The sequence below is a fragment of the Marmota marmota genome, unplaced genomic scaffold (assembly GCF_001458135.2).
Source record: "Marmota marmota marmota unplaced genomic scaffold, marMar, whole genome shotgun sequence".
NCBI classification, from domain to species: domain Eukaryota; kingdom Metazoa; phylum Chordata; class Mammalia; order Rodentia; family Sciuridae; genus Marmota; species Marmota marmota.
The window spans coordinates 7,601,726-7,622,177 of NW_026000108.1; the positions used below are offsets into that span (position 1 = coordinate 7,601,726).

General features: G+C 35.2%; 1 pseudogene; it reads right to left on the reverse strand.

Annotated features, from left to right (window-relative positions):
* Nucleotides 1-365: 365 nt before the first annotated feature.
* Nucleotides 366-1,232, reverse strand: LOC107139002 (annotated as a pseudogene).
* Nucleotides 1,233-20,452: the final 19,220 nt, after the last annotated feature.

Below are 20,452 nucleotides of genomic sequence, written 5' to 3' on the forward strand. Positions count from 1 at the left end.
TCTCTGCTACCCTAAGACCTTCCCATTTATTCCTCCTAACTAAGTGATGTACCCTCTCGTCAACATCTCCCCACTGCCAACCTCCCCAGCCTCTGGTACCCGCTGTTCCTCTTTCATCCTCTGTATGTTTGAGTGCCTTAGGTTCTACATATAAGTAGCAACATTATATCTGCCTTCTGTACCTGGACTATTTTACTTACCCTGTTGTCTTCCGGTTTTGTTTTTGTGTTAAAAATGTAATTTCCCTCATTCTTAATGAAAGAATAGTATTCTATTGCAGGCAGGTATCACCTTTTCTCCTCTCTCTCTCTCTCTCTCTCTCTCTCTCTGTAACCTTATTTCCAAAGTGTCTGAAGAAGAACAGCTCAAGACCACTCAGTGGCTGTTCCTATCCACTCAGTGGCCTGAGCAGTGGGAGCTGCAGAGCAGTCTTCAGTGGCTGGCTGGGCACTCCAGTCTTCAGTAGGAAACTGCTGGATAGGCACAGAGGGCACCTGCATGCCTTCAGACCTGTCTTCTACCTCTGGTTGAGTAGCAGTGAGCTACTCAGGAGCTGGAGCAGTCCATTTACCCTGAAATTCCTTCGTGGTCACAGTGTTTTCTTCAGGATCTCTGTTGAAGAAGAGCTCAGGTATGACATCCCACGGGTGATGATGGGAAATGGGGCCACACAAAGGCAGAACGTCTTGGCCACATCAGACCCACAGAATGAGCTCCCTGGTTGTTGCATGGAATGGCAATGTCCACATGGTGCAGAGGAGATTCTGTGTCACACAGAGCAATGGTAGGCAGGTTGACATGAGATGCTTCCGTAAGTGGCTGGTGGTCACCCTGGGATCAGGAACCACCAGAAGATGTGGCTCTGGGAAGGCTGCCTGGATCTGGTTAGTGAAGGTTCCAGGAATGAAGCAGCTGGCAATAGGAGTGGCTCTGGGGCAGCAGCAACTTCGCACAGCCCGCTGGCCAGTATTCCTGGAGGATATGACACGGACATCAGCAGAGTTTTCAATGGCAACAATGGCACGAGCTGCCAGCAGAAGCTTCGCCCATCTCCTCTTCAGATCTGTGATGTAGAGGCCATCACTTTTGCTTTTGTAGATACATTGTTCCACCTGGAAATCAAGGTTGGTGCCACCAAAGTGGGTTCCTGCTGCAAGGAATTTGAGGACATCCTCCTCCTTCGTTTGCAGGACATTAAGGGCTCCAGACATTGTGACAGTTTCCCTTCAAGATGGGAATAGGGAAAAATGCATTATGGATCCCTCCCTAAGGCAGTGTGGGAAAACCCATGTTTTGGAGCTTTGTCTCTTTTGCTCAATACTGGTTACCTGTGGGTTTTTTGTTTTTTTTTTTACTTTTATTCATTCATTGGTTCATGGGTAAAGGTTGATTCTCTAACTTGATCATTGTAAATAATGCTACTACAATAAATATGTGAGTGCAGATATGCCTTTGATATATTGATCTCACATACTTTGGGTATATCCGCAGAAGTGGGATTGCTAGATATCAAGGTAAACACAATGATTAGCTTTTTGAGGAATCTCCATTGTGTTTTCCATAATCACTACAATAATTTGCATCCCCCTCTATGGTTTATCACAGTTATGGGCTCACATATCCTGAGAAGTTGCATCTTATTGTGGATCTGATTTGTGGTTTTCTAATAATTAGTGACATTGAGCATTGTTTCATGTATCTGTTGGTCATTTATATGTCATTTCTTGATAACTGGCTACTTGGATCCTCTGCCTTTTTGTGTGTGTGTGTTTTTTTTTTAACTTTTTTACAAGATTGTATTTGTCTTTTCATTGCTGTGTTGATTTCATTATACTAAAATTGTGACTTATAATGACTTTGCAAATTTACTGTTTCACACTTATAGATCAGGAATAGATTCATGAATATATCAGTTTCATATTACTATTGTAACAAATTATCATCTGCCCATTTCTTAATAGATTGATTAGTTCCCTTGCTACTGAGTTGTTTGAGTTCCTATATACTTTGTATATTAACCCTTATCAGATGTATGGCTTGCACATATTTTTCATAGTTCTGTAAGTTGTCTTTTTACCCTGTTGTTTCCCTTACTGTGCAAAAATGTTTCAGCTTGTTTTAATTACATTTGTTGATTTTGCTTTTGTTACCTGTTTATAGAGGCAATTCTCCCCGCAAATTATTAACCAGACAAATGTGTTATAGATTTCTTCATGTATTTTTTAAAAGAATTTTTGAAGTTTCTGGCCTTATGTTTATGTTTTTAATATAGTTTGAGTTGATTTTTATACAAGGTGTTAGACAAGGGCCCGATTTCATTCTTTGACATGTGGATATCCAGTTTTTGTTGACAGACTCTTATCTTCATGTTGTATATTCTTGGCACCTCTGTTGGAAATTGACATACTGGAAAGGCATGGGTTTGTTTGGAGGCAATCTAGTTGCTCCATTTACTGTTGTCATTGTTTTTATTAATCAGTATCATTCTTCTTAAATTAGTGCAGCTTGAAATCAGGCAGTGGGGTGTTTTAAGCTTTGTCCCGTTTGCTCAACATTTCCTTAGTTATCTGCGTTTTTTTTTTTTTTTAACTTTGTTCTATACAGATTTCATGATGCTTTTCTCAATATCTGAGAAAAATGACATTGAAATATTGGTAGGGACTGCATGGACTCTCTCTGCCTCACTTTGGGTAGTGAGTACATTTTACAATATTTTTTCAATCCATGACCAAAGAGTACCTTTGTATTTACTTGTGTCTTTCCACTGTCATTTATTTGGAGTCATTTCTTGCTATCGTGTTTTGTATTTTTTCCTTGACCAGTTCTTTATTCAGCAGCATGCTACTTTCCATGTATTTGTGGATTTTCTATGATTTCTCTTGTAATTGATTTCTACTTTCCTGCTGCTGTGGTGAGAAAAGGGAGTTAAGTGCTGGGGATAGAGTACAGTTGGTAGAGTACTTGCCTAGCATGCACAAGGCCCTGGGTCCAATCCCCAAACACACACACACACACACACACACACACACACGCACACATACACGAGAAAGTTAATATGATTTGAATCCTCTTCAATATGCTCAGACTCATTTTGTGGCCTGACATATGATCTATTCTGGAGGGTTTTCTGTGTGCACTTGAGAAAAATGTGCAAGTATGAATTAAGTCCAATGTTTCCTCAATAATTTTATGTCTGGAGGTTTTTTTCCCACTGTTGAAACTGGGGTATTACAGTCCCCTGCTGTCATTGTAGTGCAAACTTGTTTCGCTTCAAAATTCCTTAATATTTCCTTTATATTTTTTAGGTTTGCCCATGTTGCATGCATATGTGTTTATAATTGTTAGGTCTTTTGGATGAATTCATCTCTTCATCATTGTGTAATGACTTTCTTTGTTTCTTTTTTATGGTATTTGACCTAAAGTCTATTTTATTTCATGCAAATATGGCTATCCAAGCTCTCTCTCATTTATTTCAATTTTTATGGACTATTCCTTTTCATTCCTTAACTTTCAGTCTCCAGGTGTTCTTAAAAGTGAGACACATCTCTTGTAGGCAGCATGTATCTCCCTCTCCTCCTCCTCCCACTCCTGACTCTCCTTCTCCCCTGCCTCCCCCCTGTCCTCCCTCTCCCACTCCTTCTCATCTTCTTCTCCTTTTCCTCTTTCTTCTCCTCCTTCTTTCTATACCTTTTTCTTACTTAATCAATCTATGTCTTTTTATTGGAAAATCAAATCAATTTACATTCAAAGTAATTATTGACATGTAGAGGTTTATTACAGTCATTTGTGATATTTGTTCTTGTTATTTTATATATACGTATATATGTGCACATATGTCTATATAATTTGTGTAAATACAGAGGGAATATATATACATATTTATAGATAAGTATATGTATATATGATTTGAAAATATAATTTGTTTCTTTTTTTCTCTGTTACCATCTTCCTTTGTAGTTTTTTTTTTTTTTTTTTTTCCCCTGACAATGGTGTCCTGTGAGTCCTTCCCATTTATGCTTTCTTTTCTTATGGTGATTGCAGCTTTTGGACAAAGTAATTTTGGTGAGTACTTTTTTTTTTTTTTCTCCTCGGCACACTGAGCATATCGTTGCATTCTTTCTTTGTCTGCTGAGTTTCCATTAGGAAATCTGCCCACAGTCTTATTGCATCTCCTTTATATGTGAAAAGTGTCTTCTATGTCACCATTTCAAATTTTTTTTATTTCTTTATTTTTGAGCATTTGATTATTATGTGCTCTGATGAACTCCTCCTTGAATTAAATTGAATAGAAAGCTTATTTATTTGTTTATTTATTTTGTATCTGAGTGTTGGCATCTTCTGACAGATTTGAGAAGTTTTTGGCCCTTAACTTTCTGAATGTGTTTTCTGTCGCTTTTTATGTTTTTTCCTTCTGAAACACTTATTATATAAAAATATTGGGTCCCTTAGTTATGTCCCATAATTTCCATGGGGTTTCTTTTTTATCTTTCCTCTTCTTCTTCTTATTTTTTTTTTAATCTCTGACTGGATAACCATAAAAGTTCTGTCTTCATGTACACAGTTTATTTTGTCTGCTAGATTCAGCCTGCTATGGAAGCTTCTATAGACCTTACGTTCAATCTGCCAATCACTTTCTGTAGAATGAACATTTAACGAAGTTAATTTTCCCAGTACACAAACTAAGGATGTGGTCTTTCCAGTTTTTGTGTCATCTTCAATTTATTTAATCAATGTTTTATATTTTTCATTGTTGAGATTATTTACTTCCTTGATTAAATTTCCAACTCATTTAAGATGTTAAAACCAGAGTGGAATAATTCAAGAAAAATAAAATCATGGGCAAAACTCATTCGCATAGGTGGAAAATTGTGAATATTCATATATATATATATATATATATATATGAAAAGAAGTAACATTTATACATATACATGGTTCAAAATTGGAAAGTGAAATAATTATGCCACATTAATATATTAAAAGAGAAATCCCTCATGGGTGAAAATAGCATACTTAAAACAATCAACATTCATCGGTGATTGTAATAATCACACAGCATTGTGAATATAAATAGATATTTTTCTGAACTCAATTAAGATAATTTTTTTAATTCTAAAGGAAATACACTAAAAGTTGATACTTGGAAACATTGTATTTTATTTCTAAAGTCAAAAGAAAATTTAAAAATATCCAAAATCTATTATAATTTTATTCAATATTGTATTAGCTTTACTATATAATGAAATAAGATAGAAAAATTAAATACATAGGAAACACAAATGAAACTACAAAACTTGTGTGTGTGTGTGTGTGTGTACAGTTGTTTTCATCGAAAGAGAAGTTATTTTGACCTATCCTGATTCAATCATATCGAAGTTCTGTAATGAGACACCAAATCCACTTTGGAAAATTACTGTTGACTTTGAGAAAGTAAGCTGCCCTAAGGTGGAGGGCCTATCACAGGGGCCACATGCAAGGAGCCAAGTCAGTCTCTATTTGCTGAGCATGGTCCTTGGCCAACAGCCTACAAAGTGGCTAAGAGAACAGAGCCCTGGCCAGTATCTTGACTGGCAAAGACTAGCAAGAAGCTGAAACAAAGAATCCAGCTGAGAAGTCTCAACTGCAGGCCACATTGTGAGGTACTACATATTTGTGTTACTGGTTCAAGCCCTTAAATGTCTGCTAATGTGTCACACACCAATGGGAAAGTAAAGCAGAGGACAGTCCTTCCATAGTCATAGGGGAAAAAGGAAAGAGTACAGGCCTGTGGGGATCCCATTTTATATTTGGTGGTTTCTATTTAAGCTTGTTTGGGAGTGGGTATCTAGTGTTCCAAGTAGTGAACTGGCCTTGTTTCTGGGGACACTCTTAATTGTTCCCAAAAGACCTAGGGCATAGACAAGTGAGTTAAAAAAGGGAATGTGACATTCAGGGAAGTTAATTTTCTTTATCAAAAGCCTATGGTTCTTATCAAAATCTGTGCTTATATCTAGACTTTGTGACTCTCTCCCAACAAGTTTTAATATTAATTAATGCATTCTTGAAAAATCACAAATATCTAAAGAAAAACACATTAAATACATTTTATCCATATAAATATTTTTATCCATCAAAAATATTTCATATGCAAGTATTCTGTAGACCTACATAATCAAGTCAAGTGTTTGCTTTTCTGTTTTTAATTAGTATGCATAACTTTGTATATTTTCATTAACACTTTCTAGAGATACAATAAAGACTTTGAGTTGAATTGAAACACAGAATAATAGAAACTGAAGCAGGCATAGAGGGGTGATGAATATTCATTAGTCTTCAAAATGCCTTTATTAGCAGTGATTCTTTCTCATTCTGTATTTGATTGATGATTTCAATTTACTGCTGGTACAGTAAGGGCCTCAAGGTATTGACTTGACAGAGCACACCAACTAAGGTCACCAGAGTACTTTGGCCTCTGAATTATTGTTAAACTTTAAAAAACAGATGTAGAGTTTGATCATAAATATTATTTGTTTTCCTTGGTCTTCTGATATTTTGTGAAGTTCAGGCACATCAGACAAATTGTTCTTTAATGATTCCCTTATATACAAAAGTTGACTTCCCATAGTAGGGGCAGAAATATGAATATATGGAAAAAACAAACAAAACACAAGTAAAGAAAATTTGGGTCAGTCTAGGACTCCTCTTGTACTTCATAAAGTATAATTTACTGCATTTTTAGCTTAAAAAGACTAGACAGGACATACATTGATTTCCTTTTCTTATTTTTTTGACGAATAAGTAAATATAATTATTTACATAGACACAAAGGACAATGTGCAATGTGGAGAGAAGAAGAAGAGGAGGGAGAAACCACACAGCTCAGTGCCTGTGTAATATTCCAAAAGGGGTTCCATAGCTTTGTCACGGTCTAAGCAATGAATACACTCGAGCACATTCAGTTGGTTTTAAAAGACCTTCGAGCAAAGCGCTGGTTGCATCCCTGTGTCTATATGCTTTCATTCCTCCATGAATATTTCAGAGATCCTTAGGGATATTCTCTTTTAGACACTGGGGACTAATTCATACTGATTTGTCATTTCTAATGCATTTGAATTATGTTGAGTGTACACAGAAAGAGAACTGACGCAAAGGAACTTTGAGACACTCAGTGAGTTTTGTATCAGTTTGAAAAGCAGGTGTTCTAAACCCCTGCTTTAGGGAAGGCAATGTTCAAGGGAGCAAAATTGAGTAAATTGAGGATGGTTATCAGCTAGATTATCAAAGGGAACTCTTTCCAAAATGAAATGCGTTAGCTATGTGTTAATTCCAGGCTCCCTCAGAAGAAATAAGATTTAAGGATTCATGTTCTAAAATTACACATAGTCCAAAGTATGGCTTATCCTTTTACTTTGAAATAAACTTCTGATTTGGTCAGTTGTCCTGCAAGGTAGACTTTCATTTAACTCTTCTGCCATCTGACTTACTTATGAGTTCTTAGGCATGAAAGGAGAGTCTCTGTGACTGGGGGTGGGGATAAAGATTCATTTAATAAATTCTTTCGACAATAAATGATTACTATTTGGCTTCACTTAGAAATGGTTCACTTAGATACATGTATTGTGTTATAATAAGACAAAAAGCATGTCTCAGATATAATACAGTGTATAGTTTCCCTATGAATATAAAATAAAGGTACCCTATGAATATAAAATAAAGGTGTTTCCAATTTGCCATTTTTCTTGAGAGCAGGACCACATCATACATACTTTGTCTGAAATTTGGTAGTAACCTAAAAAAAAATGTGATTCTCATACTCCAGTTTTATTTTCTCAAAATGGTACATAATTGATTTCCCAAGGTTCATTATGGATTTAAAGAAAAAAAATGGTTTAATAACTGAAAGTAATCCTGGAATAATGCTTGACATGCCTGGGTCTCCGGGATATTTCTTTTTTCCATCATTTTTTGCCTACTCTCTAGCAGGTGTATTTTCAAGAAATCTTTGGAATTTTGAATTTTAATTCAAGGAATTTTTGAATCCTAATTTCATCAAACTTTGCATCTATTTTTGATGACTTATGGAAATCCTTGGATTTATTTATGTCCAAATGCTTTATGTTGTGCTAACATTATCTGAAATCCACATTGTAAGTGTGTAACACTGCCATCCATCACTGCACGCATTGCTGAGCACAAATGTTGACTCATTAGGCAAGCAATTGTGCTCCTACTTGACATTTCTTCTGGGATCCTTACACACACCTCAACTTTACAAGTTAAACCTCAATCTCCCACCCTCTTAAAAGATTAATAATTTTCAAATGTACAGCAGATCTACAAGGGGAAATGCGGGGAGTTACAAAAATTCCTATTTTAGAACAGAGATTGTGTTGAGACAATTTTGAAATGTCACAAAAGAAGATCAGCTGTTTTTGTTGATAGCATCCATGTGAAAATTTGGCATCTGCATATTTTTCTAGTTAAAGAAATAATCCTAGAGTACTAATTTAGTCTAATGATATCAACATCATTTAGCTTTATAAACACAGAAAACTGAGCTAAGGTCCATTTCCTATTTCTGAGATGTAATATACAGATTGAAAGGCAATATTCACTCAAGTTTAGAAAAAGAGTTCAAACAAATTTAAAGCATGCAGACACAGGCACAAGGGTTCTTTTCCCTGAATAGAAATTTTAATTTAATTACAAATGCTATCCATATGAATTTTCTATCTACATTTAGAAAAGCACTGAGCTTGTTCTTTTTCTTCTGTAATACTTCTCCATCTCATCTGCATTAAGTTATTTTCTAAACCAAACCCTCTTGCAATTATTTGTTTATAAATCTTTGTCTCCCACAGAAATATGTTGAAGATAGCAAATATATCCCATTTGTTTCTATATCCCTAAGATCTATTCCAATGACTCTCCAGCATTATGTGAATACAATGTGTGTTGAATTTATTGGATTGCTTTCTCTTTTCTAAACCTCAAAATTATTTCATTTTACTCAAATACCAAAATACTCTTTCTCCTCTGTTAATTTCAAGGGATTTAGATTCAGCAACTGCAAAGATTGCACTTAATCATATAATACACATTGTCTCTTAGCTCTTTTATTAATTACTCAGTTGATTAATCTGTTTATTCATATATTTATTCACTCATCCAATAGTTGGATGATGAGTTAGGCATTTTAAAGTTATTATTTTAAGGACAAGTGATGCATCTCCCATACAAATGTTTTAATTCCCCCAAATTCTAGTCTAGCACTTAGCATACACACAAGTTGTATACCCTTGGATGTGTTATTTAATGTTTCTGCCTCAGTTCCCACTGTTTTTAAATAGATATAAAGTAGCCCATTGCATTTGCACTGAGGGTGAAATGAATGACACGTGCAGATGATTGTAGCCAAAGAATAAGTGCTTTAGCTGTTCTTGTTATGTTAGCTGACCGATATTTTTGTGCACACTTGCCAGATACACACAGTGTATCACTGGAGATAAAGGACCTTTTAAAAAAATAATATTTATTTTTTAGTTGTAGTTGGACACAATACCTTTATTATATTTATTTTTATGTGGTGCTGAGGAGTGAACTCAGGGCCTCACATATGCTAGACAAGTGCTCTACCACTGGGCCACAACCCCAGCCAGAGAGAAAGGATCTTAACAGTAGGAAACTTACAAACATTTTCTTCCGTGTCCAAAGTTCATAGGACATGATTTCTTTTTTCATCAGGAAATAATTCAAAAGATAAAAATAAAACTTTATAAAATATGGTGATATCTTAAAACACAATTGTAATGTCTATGAGTCAATAATTCAACAAATTACCCTTCTTGCTTAAAAACATTAAGCTATGGGCTCACTGTGATGTTATAATCTCAAGATTATAACATTTAATGTTTACCCTTCAGATTTTCTTAGGTAGAGAAGATGGCAAATACAAGTCCACCTGGGCAAGTTTGCTTTAATTCTGCTAAACTTAAGTTTGGAACTCACTGTCACAAGTGACTTTCTTTGAAAATATTTTATTATTAGTGCATTATACTTATACATTACACTGGAGTTCACTTTAACATACTCATACATGCATTGAATATAATTTGCCCCATTTCAGCCCTACTATTTCCTTTTCCCATCCCCTTCCCCCTCCCCGTCCCTCTTTCTCTACTCTAGTAGTTTTCCTTCTATTTATTTACTATTTTTAATTGGTGGTTTATAGATAAACATGAAGGTAGAATTAATATATATGTGTGTGTATATATGTATGTACATATATGTATATGTTTATATGTATTATAATTGGGTCAGTTTCATTTGGCAGTTTCTCCTTTTTACCGTTTCTTCCTACCTCTCTCTTGCTTCTTCTGATCCACTGATCTTCCCCATGAATTTTCTCTTCAAGGGTAAAAATAGCTAATTCAAATTTCAGGATTCTTCATTCGAACCACAACAAAATACTCTTAGGCACTTTTCTAATAATTTATGCTTATTTTATTTGTGTACGTATTTCCTATCTTAAAAAAAAAATCTTTCTATAATATAATTGGTCAAATGCAGGGTGATGAATTAGTCTACAAGTTCAGTCCCAGGTCTGAGGTATGCAGCTTTCTCACTGTGTTCACTCTGAGCAAGTTGTGAGGCTTCTGTCAACCTTGATTTGCTCATTTGAAATGGTGATGTGCAGAAAGATAGAAACTGAGTGAAGTGACTCACACAGTCTTTGTTGCAGTGTCTAGCTGCTCTGTGAAGGTCATTGCCCACCCCATGCTTTCTTCTTCTCACAGCTGTAATTTATCTATTCAAAATTGCAGTGTGACTGTTGTAATTTTTATGAGAATTCTCAACTTTTCTTTTGTCCATAGAAGCTTGGTGATTGGTGTCATTGACAGTCAGCCTTTACTAAAAATCCAGGGAACATGGGAAGTCCCTGAAAAACATTTAATTCTATCTTTCTTCCAGAACCTTAATCGTCATTGTAATAACTTGCAGCCTGATCACACATGTTCTTGTTTAACATCTCTGTTTTCTAGAAACTTCCTCTTTCCATAGACCTTCATTTTAATTTTCTCCATTCTGCTGAGTCCTGAAATTTCTCTCCTGGAGTTTTTATCCACTAGTTTCAGCCAGGTAATGGGTTTGGGTTTGTTTTTCAAGCTCCAGCCCTTGGTTGGATCCAGTAACTGGCCTGCCACCCCCATCATTCCATCACTTTTCAGAGGAAGATTAAGGCTTTCGTGTGTAGAAGGGAGCAGTACAAACCTCTTGAGTAGTGTGGAATAAGTAAATAAAACACATGATAGGTGTGTAGGGAAGGGAACAATAAATAATAAGAAAAATATCCAGAGGCTGATTCATAATGGGATAGGGAGAGGGAGCATGGGAGGAATAGATGAACTCTAGATAGGGCAGAGTTGTTGGAGGAGAAGGGAAGGGGCATGGGGTTAGAAATGATGGTGGAATGTGATGGACATTATTATCCAAAGTACAGGTATGAAGACAAGAATTGGTGTGAATATACTATGTATACAACCAGAGATATGAAAAACTGTGCTCTGTACGTGAAATAAGAATCATAATGCATTCTACTGTCATATATAAAAAATTAATACTATATAAAAAATAAAAATAAAAAGTTAAAAAGAAAAGAAAAATAGTCAAAAGATATAGAAAGCTTTCTGGCTAGGAATATTAAAGTTACACAGGGAAAACATAAGAAAATTCATATTGAAAGAGCACTAAAGGATTGAAGAAGGTTTTGGACAAGTGAATATTCCGAGCAATTGGAACAGCAAATACAGGGCCCTTCAAATATAATCATAGCAAATGTCTCTCTCCTCAAATAAGAACCAATAAATACTAACAACTATTTTTTATATCACTTATTTGAATTTAAACTAATGGTCTCCAATTTTTGTTCCAGAAAAAAAAATATGTATCTATCTTTCCACTATAACAGAACAGGAAACTAGAAACAATATTATAATAAGGAAAGCAAGGTTCATAGTTAGAACTTGACTCCGCAGTGCTCCTAAGCATTAGCTTGCATTCCCAAACTCACCAAGCTATTGCAACCTAGCCCACCCACACACTTTCTTGCAACCGATATTTTTGGGTAGTATTCACCTGTCAAAGAAATCAAAACATTTTAGTTAAAAATATCCTCTATCTTCTAAAGTGGCAGAAAACAAAAGAACAACCAGTAGAAGAGCTACTTGCTTGTTTCTTACTCTGAGAAGTTCCACCTTGTGATTAACTGTAGGTGCACTTCACTGACTTGCCTCCCCTCTCAGAGACACACATCCGCCTGATCATCATGAGCAAACCCAAAGCAAGTATTGAGTATTGACAAAGGATACTGTTATTTATTTCATCTCCTTGTTCTTTGTGTTTTCTGTGTTTTGCAGATCAAATTTTTCAATATTTCCCTGAAGAATTTAAGGCTGTTTGAGGATATCTAATAAGAGATATCTAAATAAAATGTAGTGTTTTTTAACCATGAGTGATGTATCATATAGGACTCAAACCATGCTACAACTCCTGGGAGAGGGCATTTTCTCTAAGACTTTACCAGTTTGCTGCATATCAACAGAAAATGCAGCCAGCAGCCTAACTCCCAAGGGAGAGGGGAGGCTAGAGAGAGAGAGGGGAAGGGACAGAGCCTGAACTCTCAGGAAACGCACATTCACAGTAAGAATTCTTGAATTGCTCCACCTTGGAATATCAACATTTGTTACCATGACCAGTTAGGTATAAAAAGCAAACTTATAGGTACTTTCTCTCTTGGAGGTTTGTAGTTTCTAGTTCATACTTTTCAAAATTGCTGTTGCAGTTATACTGTTGGTTGTCCACCTGGAATTGAGATGCCTGACCATTCAGAAGTCTCAGAGAGTTGAATAAAACGTAAATGAACATTGTAAAAATAAATAAATCAATACTCAGACTGAAATGTTAGTTTAGTGGAGATTGTTTTGTCTCTGAGTCAATGCAGCCAATTTTACATAAGTGTGGCATTAATTTACAACTCTGATTAAGGTTTCCTAGCTGCACATTGTGGTACATGTCTAGGATCTCAGTGACTTCAGGGGGTACACCAGATGGATTATAAATTCCAAGTCATCCTGGGTAAGTTAGCAAGTCCCTGTCTCAAAAAAAAAAAAAATAGATGGGGATATAGCTTGGGGGTGGGAAGACTGTGGGTTTAAACCCCAGTACGAAAAAAAAAAAAGGTTAAGGTTTTCTGAAAATTTGATTATTTCACAAATATCAATGTGAAAAGAGCTCACTTATGTCCTGTAGGTGTGATACTTTCACCTGCACATGGCACAGAGCTACATGTTGATTTTCTTTTTCTCTTTCTTTAATTTTTTCTCTGTTTTTTAAACAACATATTGAAGTACACCTGATATTAGAAAAGGGAAGAAAGAAAAGAAAAAGCTTTTCATGCTTAATATAAACAGTTTGATGTATTTGCACACATCCATATACATGAATGTAACCATGGGCCTGATCATGGTACTGTCACCCCATCAAGGTAATAAATATCTGTCACCTTTGAAAGTTTCCTTGCACCTCCCTCCACCCTTTTTGGTTTAAGAAAAGTTATGATGAGATCTACTCTCTTAGCAAATGTTTAAATAAACACATATACTACTGTTAAGTAATACAGTATGTTATGCAGCAGACATGTAAAATTTATCTTGTGTAAATAAAAACTTATATATATATATATATATATATATATATAGTGCTGGGTAGGGGGATGTGCCAGGGATTGAATTCAGCAGCATTTGACCACTGAGCCACATCCCCAGCCTTATTTTGTATTCTATTTAGAGACAGAGTCTAAGTTGCTTAGTGCCTCACTTTTGCTGAGACTGGCTCTGATCTTGTGATCCTCCTGCCTCAGCCTCCAAGCCACTGGAATTACAGGTATGCTCCACCATGCCCAGCTATACTAATTTTAAAAACTCTGCTTTCCTACATCCTCCAAGTTCCTGGCAAACACCATTCTAATCTCTATTTCTATGTGTTTCACTATTTTAAACACCTCATACAAACAGAATCAACCATGTCTATCCTTTTGAGGTTGGTTATGACATTCACCATAGTAACTTCCAGGTTTATTGATGTTGTATAATACATGGTAGGATCTCATTTTTTTAAGGAAGAATAATATTCCACTGCAGGTATGCACCACATTTTCTTTATCCATATATGTGCCCACGGACAAATATTTGAATGTATGTACATCTTGGGTTTTGTGAATAGTGCCTCAATAATGCTTCAATAAACATAAAAGTGCTAATATTTTTTGAGATTCTGGTTTCAATTTTCATACACACACAAATACACACATGTCTAAGGAATGAATTGCTGGATCATATGATAATTCTATTTCTATTTTTAATTTTTTAAGAAAAACCCCATCTTATTTTGTATAGCAGTAATGCCATTTTGTACTCCCAACACAGTGTACAATTATTCTAGTTTTTCATAAAATTGCCAACACCCACTACCTTTATTAATAATTGCCATCTGACAAGTGTGAGGTGATATCTCATTGTCTTTTAATTTACATTTCCTTGGTTGGTGGTGTGGAACCCCTTTATCACGAACATATTGGCTATTGGTATGTTTTATTTGGCAAAACATTATTCAATTCCTTTGCCCGTTTTTAAATCAGGTCATTTGTGCTTTTAATTTTTGTTTTCTATTGAATTTTAGGAATTTCTTACACAAAAGATTAACATCTTATCAGATATATGGCTGCAAATATCCATTTCTGTTCTGTAGCTGCCCTCCTGGTCTCCCTTCCTGTGGCGAAGCTGTTGGATAAATTCAGTCTCATTTGTTTATTTGTGTTTTTGTTATCTGTGCTTTTGAAGTAAGACTCAAGAAATCATCACCAGGACAATGTCATGAAGCTTTTCCTCAGTGCATAATTACATGAGTTTTACCATTTCAAGTCTTGTGTATGCTAAGAATCTGATTTCATTTTTAAAACCTGTATATTCATTTTTCCCAAAACAATTTGTTCAAGAGACTCTCCTTTTCCCAGTTTATGTTCTTGGAACCCTTGTCAAGATCAACTGGCTACATATGTATGGATTTATTCCTGGGCTCCAAACTTTCATTTATAATGCTTAACATTTAAGTTCAGATCATGTATCTCAAAGCATTTTATTACATATTTATTTACTTGTTTTTAATTTATGTCACATGAATATATATGGTACAATACAAAATAAAAGCAAAGCAAAAAGTAAAAATAATCAGAAAATGAATATATAAACATTGTAAGTATATATTTTATTTTAAACTCAGAAATATCCTTGTATGCACTCTAATAACCAAGTCATGGCCCACTGCAAGTAACCAAAATCTCACTATACCACTTTCATCTTTTTCTGTATTTTCATATTTAGAACCTCTTTGAACATCTTTTTTTTCTCTAAGTTTTTCAAAATCAAAATTCAGAAGTGGGAAAAGTACGGTTTAATCAGAGACTCCCTGTGGTAAAATTTGATTCTCAATCCTTCACTAATCTTCCACCTGAAACATCAAACAGAGCAATACAAAAAGAGTGAGTCTTGACTTCAAATCACGATTATTTAATTAGACTGTTTAATGCATCAGACATTTATTTTCCTTATTGAAACTACATGTGCATGAGAGACCTGGGTAAGTGTCACAGAAGGAACTTCTCTTCACAATTAAGTGGGCTGGGATTAGATCCAACATTGAGGTTTCCCTTGCTAGATGATTGCATGGTATATAATTTGAGCTCTCATATTTCAGGTAAAAGGACAAGATCTGAAAGAACCAGGTCTTGCTTAATGTCACCTTGATAATCAGTAATGAATTCCAGATTTGTGAGTTACTGCTCAGTATTTTAATCCCAAAATAATTTCATAGCCAATAAACCTTGAAGAAGCCACCTTATGAAATAACTGCTATTATAAATAATTTCCATACATTGGAAAATGGTTCATCTTTTCTTTAAAAAAAAAACAAGATGCAGTGTGTGCTGTATTTGAAAACGAGGGACACCCCATTGAAGAGACCCCTTCCTGAGCATATTCCTGGTGAGGAATGAGCACCCATTAGGAGGACATGTCCTCTTGAACACTTCTGTCCATCATCTTATAACTGAACCAGGACTACAGACTCATTCCCCACAGTGTTCTGAACTTATTTCATTGAATGGGGACAACTTATTGAAAAAGTGAATTGTGAATAATTTCTGTTATTTCAAAATATACCTTAATTAAAAAGCTCAGAACCACCTTTGCATTTCAAAATTGGCAGAAGGAAAAAAGGCTAAATATTTCTGAATGCCAATATTGTGGCAAACTTGCTACTTGCGTGAATTCCTTTAACCATAAAACCAAGTTTAAGAATAAAACATTATTATACACGTTTGGAGATCAGAAAACTAGGACCAAAATGCTGTGTGTATTGTAACCAATATACAATAAGACTAGTGTTTTCATGTCTACTCATTGGTCTGTTTGCCACAACAACAGATGTGCAAAATACCCATGCTTATTTTTTATATACATTATGCCACTTTAAAAAAGTATATTTTGCTGTTCAGCATGTTTTAATAAACATAGACACAATGAACTAATTACTAATGTCAAGCACATTAACCTATCCATCTACTCTCATTGTTCCATTTTTCCCCCATTGATGTTGTGAGAGTAGCTGAAATCTACTTATTTAGCAAATTTCCAGCATCCAATACAGTATCCTTAATCATAGTACTCAGGCTGGAACTTAAGCCTCTAGACTCATTTTTCCTAAACAACTGCAACTTTGTATCCTTGGATCCTCATCTCCTACTTCCCCACTCCCGCTTCAGGTATTACCATTCTGCTCTCTGCTTCTATGAATTTCAATTTTTAATATCTCATGTATAAATAGAGCCATTCAATATTTGCCTTTCTGTTACATGTTTATTTCCCTTAGTCAAAAAACCCTCAAGATACATATATGATATCAATACTGCAGAATCTCTTTCATTTTTAAGGTTGATGGGTGGATACATTGTTCTACAAAAATAATATATCCAGCAAACATTGGTTTGCTTAGGCTAGACAGATAAATAGGTTGGCCATCAGATTCTTTTATTTATTCTATACTTTAGAGTGTTTATAAACACAAAGTATAGGTTTTCAAAAGAATAATTCTGGAATTGCTCCTGGATATCATGGAATGTCAAAGTCTATAGATAATAGTGGGGTAGATGTTCCAGGGTTCAGTATGAATAAATAATCATTGGGTCCAGAAAAATGAAGGCCTTTCCAATGAATGTCATATCTTATAGTTCCAGAAACTAGAAGTCCAAGGTCAAGGTGTCAGCAGGGCTGCTACCTTCTGAGGACTGTGGGAGAATCTGTTCCATGCATCTTTCCTGTGTCTGGTGTTTTGGGGAATCTTTGTTGTTACTTGGCATATAGAAGTTTTGGTCTGACTTCTGTCCACATCTTCACTCTTCACGTGGTGTGTCTCCCCCCCCTCTGTATTTATGTTCAAATGTCTCTGCTTTATAAGGACACTAGTCATAGTGGATTAGGGCCCCATTATACATCCATATGACCTCATATTAATCTTAATCACATCTTCAATGTTCCTTCTTTAAATAGGGCACCTTTTGAAGTACTGAGGGTTAGAATTTCAATATGCATTTTAATTTCCACAATTCAAACATAATAATGATGTAACATTTTACTCTGTAATTGGTGTTGGGTTGGGTACTCTGAGGGAAAAAGCATACAGAGAGGCCATATTTGTTTTTAAAGAATTTATGTTGAATCCAAGAAACACCTAGAGTGAAAGCCTGGGGAGACGTGGGTTCAGATATAAAGGAGAGTGGCTTTAGAGGTGAGAGTCACTGATTTAGAACCAGTCTGATCTTGAGCCCTCCCTGTCCACACTCTGGTTTCCTTGTCTATAAGATGGAGTTTTGGGATTCAATATGCAGCTGCCAAACAATAATGAGCATTGGGTTGATGGAGCTGGAGAGTCCCCATAATACACGATTCCTGATCTCTTTCAATTCTGTGAGACTGTAACTGCAATGCGGAAATCCTGAGAAAGCCTTCAGGGTGAATAAAGCTTTCCTTCCTCCCTCCCTTCTCCCTCTCTCTGGTTTTATTGCTGCCTTCCTTAACCCCCACCTCCGTTTTCTACATTAGCTCTGTCTTAATCCCTGTTTTCTTCCTTAATGTTCTCAGTTTGCCTCTGTATTGGTGAAACACCAGCAGAAAAGAAAAGAAATTGATGGACTGTGGGGAAAAGTTCAATGAGGAATCACATAGATGTGTGTGGACAAGGTAAAGAAAAACACCCATGAGGGACAAGGACCTGGAAATTCCTTACAGCTACTGGGACAACAGGAGACTTCAGGAGGAGCGAGGGTACTTCCAACATGGGGAACCCTCCACTCCTCGGCAATGACATTTATTGGGAAAGATTAAGTATTAACTCAATTTACTTATTAACTGTTGAACTAATCCATTTTCTTTAAACAATGATTTCAGTAACTTGACTTTTTCTGAAAGTGTCATCTACTTTTTAAATGACTGGCATAAAATTTTCATAGTACTGGTCAATCGTTGAAATACCTATAATTTCATTGTGTGTTGTTAGTACTTTTATTTTGAATCTTCTTATTTTTATTTATTACTTTGTAAAGTTTTTTGACAGAGCTACCTTTATTTATACCCTCTTGAATGTTTATTGTTTATTGACCCGAGCTGTTATTTTTTGTGATTCCTTTCCTTTCTCTTTAACAGAATGAATATTTAATATTCATTTTGATATTCTTCACATTTTGTTTCCATTTGCTGTTTATCTTGTTAATTTTCAACTTTCTTCATTTTAAATGTAGGAAGTTATGTTTTAAAGCACTTCTTGGACTGTGCTTCACAAATTTTTCTGTATTTTCTTTTCCATTTTAAACATATTATCTTTTTTGTTTTAAATTTTGTATATTAACTTTTTAGAATAATTGGGTGTTCTTATTAAAGATTATCAGAAATGATAATGGTGATATGTTAGTTTCTTAACAATTTGTTGATGGTTGTTTCATGAAAAAGCTACCTAATCACATTTTCTCACTGATTTATGGGTGGTTTAAAATAATGTATATCTATTACTTTTCAGGTATAAAATCCTACATTTGATATTTAAATTCAAATTATCAAATATTTTGCTCACATATTTCAATTTTATTAATCTTTCATTTTTTTCCCAAAGGAAATCAGCTTCTCCTCAATTAACCCCTGTCTTTAGAAGATAACTTGAAGCAGACTGTTTCCCCTAAATAGTTTGTTCAAAAACACTTTAAAAACTCAGTTTTAGTGAGGCAGAATAGCAGATGTCTATAACCCCAGTGACACAGGAGACTGAGGCAGGAAGATCTCAAATCTAACGCCAGCCTGAGCCAGTTAGCCAGATTCAATCTGAAAATTAAAATAAATAAATAAATAAAAAGGACTGGGGGGATGTCACTAAGAGGTGCAGGCCTGCTGGGTTCAATTTCCAGTGTGTGTGTGCATGGGCGCGCCCATGCACACACACACACACACAATTTCACAAATTAATTTTAAGAGACATAAATTGTGTGAATGACATAGATTGACTTATTTTGCCAAATTTGTATTGAATTTGTAAAAATGTAACACAATTCTGTGGTTTATTGTGTGTGTTTTTGAAAGGAAGTTTCAGTCAGGCACCATATTGTACCCCTAGCTGTCATTATTTACTCCTCCTCCTCAGAAAACATCTCCATGTCGTCATTAGGCATACAGTAGAGTCACCTGATAACAAACAGGGCACAGAGTTACACTTCAATTTCAGATACTAACAAACTACTTTTTATATAAACATGTCCCAGATATTGAATAAGACACTTTATACTTAAGAAAGTTCATTGTTCTATTACATTTAAACTTTGAGTAGCATGTGCTTTTCTTTGCTAAATCTAGTAACTGTAACACAATCTGTATTCCAGATCCCACACAGAGCTCAGCAATGCCATTACTTTTATATTTTAAGTTCCAGATCCAATCAGTTTCAACATGTTGCTCTCTCTTTCTCTTTCTCTCTTTTAAAATTATTTTAACATATAAAGTATTTCTAAAATTTTGTCTGAGATTTTATATTGATTTTGCTTTTCAAAATTACTGTGGTAAAGACTCCGGGCCCCTTGCATGTGGACTCTCCCATGTTCTGAGTTGTTCTGGTTTTTTACCCGTGAAGTTTAGAGAATTCTGGCAGAACAATGTACTGGGGTATACTAAGTATCTCATGGAGTCATGGAAGGGTACACATGATCCTAGCAGGTTCCATTCTTGACATTCCTGATTTTGTTGTCTTGGATAGGTAAGTTTGTTCACTGGTTTTGTTTTGTTTTGTTTTGTTTTGTTTTTGATGTTGTTTGTTTGTTTGTTTC